The sequence below is a fragment of the Pan paniscus genome, chromosome 17 (genome assembly GCF_029289425.2).
Source record: "Pan paniscus chromosome 17, NHGRI_mPanPan1-v2.0_pri, whole genome shotgun sequence".
In the NCBI taxonomy this organism is placed as follows: domain Eukaryota; kingdom Metazoa; phylum Chordata; class Mammalia; order Primates; family Hominidae; genus Pan; species Pan paniscus.
Window position 1 is genome coordinate 85,013,858 of NC_073266.2, and position 9,062 is coordinate 85,022,919.

Here is a 9,062-nt window from a genome sequence, read left to right on the forward strand (position 1 = left end):
ACTTTCACACTTTGGCCAAATCAAATAAACCTTCCTCTTCTCTTATCCACTGATGTATTATTGTTTGGCTTACTCCGCACTGGATATTCAAACCCAAATTTGGGGGTTCTAACAACAGCAGAATAAATACAAAGAAAATCACACCTAGACACATCATAATCAAACCATCGATTCAAACCTTAAGAGAAAGTCTTCAAAGTAGAAATAGAAAAAGAACACTTTATGTACATGGGAGCAATAATATTAATGTCTGCTGACTTTCATCAAAAACAATAAAAACCAGAAGACAGTGTAATATTTCAAAAGTTTAGAATATTTTCAACCTAAGATTTCCATTACCAGTGAAAATATCTTTCAGAAATTTAAAGCAAAATGAATATATTTTCCAATGAGAGAGTGTGTCTATTAGTGTGAGAGGGAAATAATGTCTTGTCAGGAGATCTGTACTACAGAAATTTTAAAGAAAATCCTCTAGTTGAAGGAAAATTAATAATGATACACACATTGTCAGCTAGCTTGACCTAATCGAAAATTATAAAGTGCGACACATAAAAATATCAGTATATGCATTCTAAATGCTTCCTAGAGAGTGCATCTATTTGTGTGAGAGGGAAAAAATGTTTTGTCGGCAGACCCGTACTACAGAAATTTTAAAGAAAATCTCCCAGTTGAAGGAAAATTAAAAATGACATACACATTGTCACCTGGCTTGGCCTAAATGAAAATTATAAAGTGCTACACATAAAAATATCAGTATATTCATTCTAAGTGCTTGTGTACATTTATCATGGTATGGTACATTTATAGACCATATTCTGGGCATCAAAGAATGCTCAGTAATTGAAATCACAGAAAGCAACTTCTTAACCACGATAAACTAAAAAATTAATAAAAGGATAGAAGAGAAAACTCTAAATGTTCTAAAACAACATGCAGTTGTACATATCCTGTGGTTGAATAATATATCATAAGGTAGATACAAATATATATTCAATTGAATGAAATAAAAATGAGATATATAAAAATTTGTGAGGTAAAGCCAAGTCAGTACTTAAAAAAAAATTTAATGTGAAAATTCCTGTATTCGCAAGGTATGATTGCCATCAATTACCAGGAAGGATTTGGAGAAACTAGAACTCTCATACTCTGCTGGTTGAAATGTAAAATGGTATAAAAACTTTTGAAAACTGCTTTTCAGTTTCTTAAGAAGTTAAACATACATAGATGGAAATAAAACTTGCCTAGATTTTTCACTGTTTCTGTGAAAAGCCCTTGCCTCCTAGAAATATTTTCACAAACCATTAGAGATCTCAATTAGATCTGTAGCCATTTGTCTTCTTAATTGTTCTGACCAATGAGATATTCAAACTTCTATGTAAAATGGTTACAGTTGTATTAGGTTCCGGGTTAAGACTCCAAGGTACAAGAAAATATAATAGCAGCTACTTTCCTAGGTATTTACATATCAAAGGCAAATCAGCTCCAGGAACTTGGACACATCTCCATAAAAACTGGGTCACAAAGGGCTAGCTGGCTGTGAGAGAGATTTCATATATATTCATGCTGAAAGGCTGGAGTAAGGAGTCCCTTTCAGGAGTGGTGGGATACAGCTGCCTCCTCCCCCTTTATAAGCAGAGAAAAATTATTATTTTTCTTTATTCCTAGCTATTGAGCTGTCCAGCTACTTGTATAGGACAATTGGCCTACTTCTTTTTACATTGTTTGAAGGGTAAGGACAAAGGCAAAGGGAGGAGCACACTTATTACTTACAGTGACATATACGATATGATCTACCTCGAATTAACACCACCGTCATGTGCGCTTTTAGGTTAAAATTAATAAAAATGAATGTTAAAAATCCAACACACACATAACACACAACCCTGACATTCTACTCATAGGTATTTAGCCTATATGAATGAGAGAAGTAAATTTAATAGCAGAAATATACATAGAACAAAAATTGATAAAACTAAGAAATAAAGCCATCTTAGTAGATTTTAAAGCATCTCTCAGAGTTAAAGCGTTGTGTGTGTACACCCACACGTGTTGTTGATGACTTACACAATTTAAACAATGTGGCTTATTAATGGACATATAGAAAACACTATGCCCGAACATTTCAGAATGCACTTTGTTTTCAAGGACACATAAATCATTTCCAATTATTGACCATATGCAGAACCATAAAGTGAGTTTCAAAAAATCTCCAAGTATTAAAATAACACACAATATTTTATAACAGTGCTAGCAAATAAACATAACTACTAATCCCTATGTATTTGGAAATTAAGAGTGATAAATTTAAAGCATGCATAAAAATAATAATAAAAGATAGAAAATAATCTGAACAGTGAAAATATCATACATCAAAACTTACAGGATGCAGTTAAAGCATTGCTTCTCCTCAGTCACCTTTTTAAACTTCTGACTTCCCCTTAAATATTAGTATTCCCAGAATTTATACCTTATTTATAATTTGTTCCATGCTACCTATAATTGAGTGATAGCATTCCAGTACTGGTTTAACCCATCAGCTACATACCAATGATTTCCTAATACTATTTCTATTTCTGGCTGTAAAGCGCTTGGATTTTCTAATGAGGCCGATTTACTAACAACCCAGAAGCTGACTGAGAATGCATCCATTTTATTCTTCCTCTCTTTTACCTTTCTTTAATTTAAGAGGTAAATGGAAGTGTAAAATGAAGAAAACAATGAGTGCCTTGTGAAATAACTACCTTTGGAGTTTCTCTTGGTTCCTCACTATAAGACCTCAGGCAAATCTATTGGAAAGTTAAGGAAACTTTCTTAGGGTTTTGAAATCCAAATCCTAAACATCATCACTTCTACTGAGCCAGATTTAAAGTAAATATCACAATGAGAAAGAATGTCCCTCTTCTGGTGAACTATTCAAGGAACTAGACATGTGGGCCTGCTTTAGCTCCTGAAGAAAACAGAGAATGTAAGAGGCTAAGAGCAGTCAGCGCTAGCCATGTGTAGGTCTGTCACAGTGTGCCCTTCTTAAAAGCATCTGAAACAGAACACTCAGAAGTAAACAGGATGTACTTGAAGAGTATTCACTCCCATCATTTTCATGGTCATTGCCATCATCCTAAAAGGAAAGCTAGGATAGTAGAATAATTCTATCCAAAACATAGAATATGAAATCGAGAATGACAATAGCTGATAACCTACATTTTGATATACTACACTTTTTCATTCATAAAACCTTAAAAACAAACATAGAAACAAACGACAGTGCTTTTTCTAAGTTTGGTGTTAAGTGCTTATTTTTGACTTTTAGTTTGGCCAGGGGCTAGGTCTAGCTATTCTCTGGCCATGTTACTTCTCCCCTACTGTCTAAAGCAATAAACAAACAAAAGAAACACAGCTTTACTGTAACCTTAGTTTTAACATAAGTTGGTGCCTCTTGGTTTGAGACAAGAAATGTTTTGAGGGTTGAGAAAAATGAATCCTTCACCTATGGCTTGAGATGCCAAGCTGATCACTGTGATGACCACTGATCACTGAAGGAGACCAGGACATTTTTGAAACTGAAGTGACTTTTAACCAATCCCCCCGACCTTTTTTTTTCGAAAGTTGAATGTAGAGAGGCCTTGAAAGTTGGAAAGCATGATGCCAAAGCAATTCAGTGTGTAGGAAAGAACAAGAAAACACCGAAATAAAATTATCTTGAAAGGAAATTTTAGGCTGGTAATTTAAGTTCAATAGAAGTTCCTAATGGTTTTTAAGGGGTTAGGGGTATGGGATGATGGCTGATTTCCGTGTAATATATACCTACTGTAGGCAGCTCTTCTAGATCTAGTAACAGTGATCCACTAGGTTGTCCTTTTAAAAAAACAACAAACTAAGCAAAAAGATGAACTAAAATGAACTGGCCTTTTGGCATGAGCCACCAATGTCAACTGCACAAAATGGTATAAGCATGCAATTTTGGCCCTCGCACACAATTGTCATTTGTTTAGGTAAGCAGAACCAGTCCTCTATAGTGATACTTTATACCAGTGAGAAGCAGTGAAAGTTTTGGCCACATGGGATTTTAGGTTGTTTTTCATTTTGTGTTTGGAATTAGTCCTGAAAACTTTTGATTAAATTCCAAGAAATTTTAGACTTTTTTTTTCCTGTATGTCTTTCTCCCCCATTTATTTAGTAGCATGAGGAAGACCTTAAGTAGAAATAATCATAAAATGGAAGATAAGTAGCAGCACGCATACCTGAACTGGTAAAACAGATTGTTTTAAACATATTTTATCACTTTGATTTCTCTCTTTTTAGGTTGAAAATTTTTTTTACTTAAAGATTTATAAACCCTTTTCTTTTTGTTTGTCTGTTTGTTTGTTTGAGATGGAGTTTCACTCTTGTTGCCCAGGCTGGAGTGCAGTTGCACAATCTCGGCTCACAGCAACCTCCACCTCCCGGGTTCAAGCGATTCTCTTGCCTCAGCCTCCTGAGTAGCTGGCATTACAGGCGTCCCCCACCACGCCCAGATAATTTTTTATATTTTTAGTAGAGACGGTTTCACCATGTTGGCCAGGCTGGTCTCGAACCCCTGACCTCAGGTGATCCACCCGCCTGGCCTCCCAAAGTGCTGGGATCACAGGCATGGGCCACCGTGCCTGGCCTTATAAACCCTTTTCTATATTAAAAATATTAAATCTTTACCAGTTTATGGTACAATTGTGTTACTATTATTGTTTTTGTTTTTTGGATACAGAGAAGATATAAAAATATGTACGTAAACATTTCAATATTTTCTTATGCGGTTCCTGGCTTTGGTCTAATGATTAGTTAGTCCTACCTCTTTTACCCTCAATATTATACAAGCAATTATTTCCTCATAGTAATCTGAAATGTCTGTGATTACATTTATGGCATAAATCCACTGAAATATATTTTAGGGTATGTGAGAAAAATAAGATTAGCTCTTAATGTGTATGTTTCACCCATTAATTATTGAATTGGAGATACTATAAGGTACTTTAGAAAGCTATTGTTAAGAATAAACTTGAAATATATCCAAATAAATTAGCAATTAGGTCAACAGTTGTGTGAGAATATTATTGGATCTACATTTACCTTATTATTGAAAAGTAAATTATACTTTTAATCTCAATTCAGATCACTTTATCTATTAATGTACCTTTCTAAACCTAAAAGTGAAAGAACATGAAGAAAAATGCTAGTAGATATTTCTCAGAGAGGGCTTTTGTGGTGCCCCTCATATTTCTCTGTGTTTTTAAAGACATTCTTCAAAACATACCTATTTTTTAATACAAAAAAAGGACTTTTCTAATTTTTCTCCTTCCACAATACTGTACTATAATGAGAGCAAAGAATATCACTTTAAAAAGTGCTGAAAATGAGCGAAAGGGTAAGATTAAAACAAAACTTTTTGCAAACGGTTGAAAAAGAACAATTCTTGTTAAAGTGGGACAGAGAGAGCACAAGTGCACAGAAATGGACCTGTGGGAGCTGTAGCGGGAGCTGTTGTTCAAGCAGAGATCTCTGAAAAAACCAGAGCCACGTATGGAAAGGAAAGAACTTCAGAAACAGTTGATCCTCATTATGTGCAGATTTGCATTTGTAAGTTTGACTTCTTGCTAAAAGGTATGTTCCCTCAAAAATCAATAATCACTGTCAATGGTCATTTGCAGATATATGCAGAGTGGCAAAAAATTTAAGTTACCTGGAGAGAGAGCACATTCCCAACTGAGGTTGAACAAGGTAGTGCTTTGCCTGTTTGTTTCCACTTTCATGCTATAAACAAGTGCATTCTTAAGGGCTTATTTAATGCCACGTTTTTCACACTTTTTTGTGTGATTTTTGTTGGTGAGTTTGCTGTTTAAATTGGCCCCAAAGTGTAGTGTTGCAGGGCTAATAGTGTTCCTAGACTAAAGAAGGCTATGATATGCCTTACAAAGAAAATACAAGTGTTAGATAAGCTTCATTCAGGTATGAGTTACAGTGCTGTTGGCTGTGAGTTCAATGTCAAAAACCAATCAACAATATTTATTATATAAGGTGTCTTTAAACAGAAACACTCATGAACCAAGGTTATTGACTGATAAAAATTTAGTGACCAAAGGCTTCCAGGACCCTAACCCTGTATTTCCCCAGGAGCAATAGGGTATTGTTCACTAATTCAGTGTTTGCAACAATGTTATATGACATAATTACTGCAGAAAACAAGAAACAACGGTAACCGATTGTACTATTATCTGCCTAATGCAGTGGATTTCCCTCCACTACATAGTGGAATCCCCTGGAGGATGAGCACTTTAAAAATGCAGATGCTGGTTACCCATTTTACCCTCCCCCCAGGCCATGGAAATCTGAATCTGTGGAGGTCTCTGCTTTGATGTTTTTAAAATCTCAAGTAATTTCAGAAATTCTTCTTTTCTACAAAATTATACCTCAAGAAAGTGGAAGTTGTTGATTAACAGGCTCTTTTCGAAGAGAACATCATCTGGGATGTTGCTCTTCTCTCCTTCCTTCCAGCTTCCTGGAACGCAGCAATGATGATTTCAGCTCCACTAGCCTTTGCTCATGAGGCAATTTTGAAAATGACAAAAACTAGTTTATTTAGTTTATCTTACCAGCTAGTACCTCAATTCCAACAATCTTGGATGCCACGATTTAAAATCCCTTTTACAGTGCTTCCTAAGCCTCATATTCTCATAACCACTTTGCCCTCTATAATCAGTCCCTTGCATGCAACCTTATCTCTTATTTTTTTTTTTCTTCTGTCATCTCACTCACTCCTGGGGAAAACACAATCTGGCTAATCTAGCTTTCCATTTTTTTCTACACTTGCATGTGTGCAGCTGAACAGAGCTGGGGTAAAGCAGGTTTCTTACAGAACGTGAACAGCCATTACTTTCAAGAAGGCCATTAGAGCTGTCTAGCAATGGTACAAAATTTCCCCTCTCCATACCCTTTACTCTTTCACTCTTCTAGATGCCTATTTTTATACCTCCTTTTCTCTTATCCAGCCTCCAAGACTTATTTCCCCATCTTTTTTCTCATCTGTTGATTCTGCTTTCTATTTCATTGAGAAAACAGAAGTAGTAAAAAGAGGTAAGTAGAATAATATATTCAAAATGCTGTAAACCTAGGACTGTATGTACAGCCAACTTACGATGCAAGAATGAATGTCATAAAAAGACATTTTAGGCAAACAAAAATTGAGAAAATATTAAAGATGCACCTAAGGCAGAAAAAAATGAGCACAGAATAAAGGCTTGAGCAGTATGATGGTACAGAAAGAAAAACATAAACATATGAATAAATATACAAATAGTGGTTGTATAAAAGAGTAATAATCACTTTTCATTTTTCTCTAATAAGCCCTGAAATAATAGAAATAGGATGCATTGCTTCTAGTAAAAGGAAGGGAGGCATTAATCATCTCAAAATAATTCAAAACAGAAGTAAGTTGAAAAGGAATATATTAATAGTTAAAAGAGATATAGACAGAAAGTACATGCTAATTATAAATAAATCCATGCATATTAATAATCACATGGATATAAACACTCCAGATAAAAGACAGTGATTGTTAGAATATCAGTAAAATCCAGCTATCTTCTATTTACAGTATGTATATTAAAAACATCAGGCCACAAAATGTTTGGTAATATCAAAATGAAAAATTACATCTCAAACTAATACTAAACAAAGTTCCAACATACTGAAGATAAAAAGTAATAACAAGAGATAAATAGTGCTGTATAAATTTAAGAATAACTCAACCATGAGTTTCACTGGAAGTCAGAAAACATTTAGAAGGGTTAATGAATAAACTACATATCAAAATGTGTGGAATATAAGCAATAGAGTTTAAAAAATAAATTAATAGACTTAAATTAGTATAGTAAAAAATAATAATAATTTAAAAATGAGAATGAAAAAAAATTACCTCCTGACATTGAGGAGCTGGCCTGTCACCATCAGCCAGGCCCAATATCCTCTTGTTGAACATGAACATTTCACAGAACAAAGCCACTCTGTCACCTCAGTGATCAAGACAAAAACGACACTACTCCATAATCATGTTTGAATACAGAAAAAGTATAAACATTTTCTAAACCACAAAATAGTGCACATTCCTGTCTCCCGGTTAATATAAGCAATGGCTACTTTTTCATCAATTACCGCTTTAGCCTCTCTGTATTCATGTCTCCTTCTAGATAAGATTTATTCAGATACCCAATCATAGAACTACTACCACTTCCTAAGAGCAGCTAATCCAGAGAAACTCCCGGTTAATATAAGCAATGGCTACTTTTTCATCAATTACCGCTTTAGCCTCTCTGTATTCATGTCTCCTTCTAGATAAGATTTATTCAGATACCCAATCATAGAACTACTACCACTTCCTAAGAGCAGCTAATCCAGAGAAAAGCCACACTTCTTAAATCTCTCTCACTAAAAGAAGCAATAAATCCAGCTTACTCCTGGTGGGTTTTGGCAGGAATCTGACAAAAAAAAAAAATGGATCATATATCTCATTAAAGAAGATACAAAACACACCATCGAATGCAAATTAGAGAAAAATAAAATAGAATGAAGGAAATAGGTAAAATCAGAAGCCAAAGTTAATGCAACAGCAAATGTACATAAAATAGAAGTTAGAAACAAAGTAAAACTAAAAATTAATCTTCAAAAAGACATATTATAAAAGGGAAACTCCAATTAAGTAATAAAAGGAAATAAAGCACACATGCTCAATATTAAGGATAGAAAAAATATGTAGGGGGTGAATAGAGAGGCAACAGAATATGCATTTTGAGTAAACTTGGGTCAATAAATGTGAAAAAAAAAGGACACAGACTGGGCAATAGAGTAAGACTCCATCTCTACAAAAATAATTAAAAAAAAAAAAAAAAAAAAACTAGCTAGGTGCGGTGGTGTGCAGCAGTAGTTCCAGTTATTTGGGAGGGTGAGGTGGGAGATTGCTTGTGCCCAGGCGGTCAAGGTCACGCCATGCAATGCAGCCTATGTAACAGAATGAGACCAAAAAGACAAATTCTTAAAAC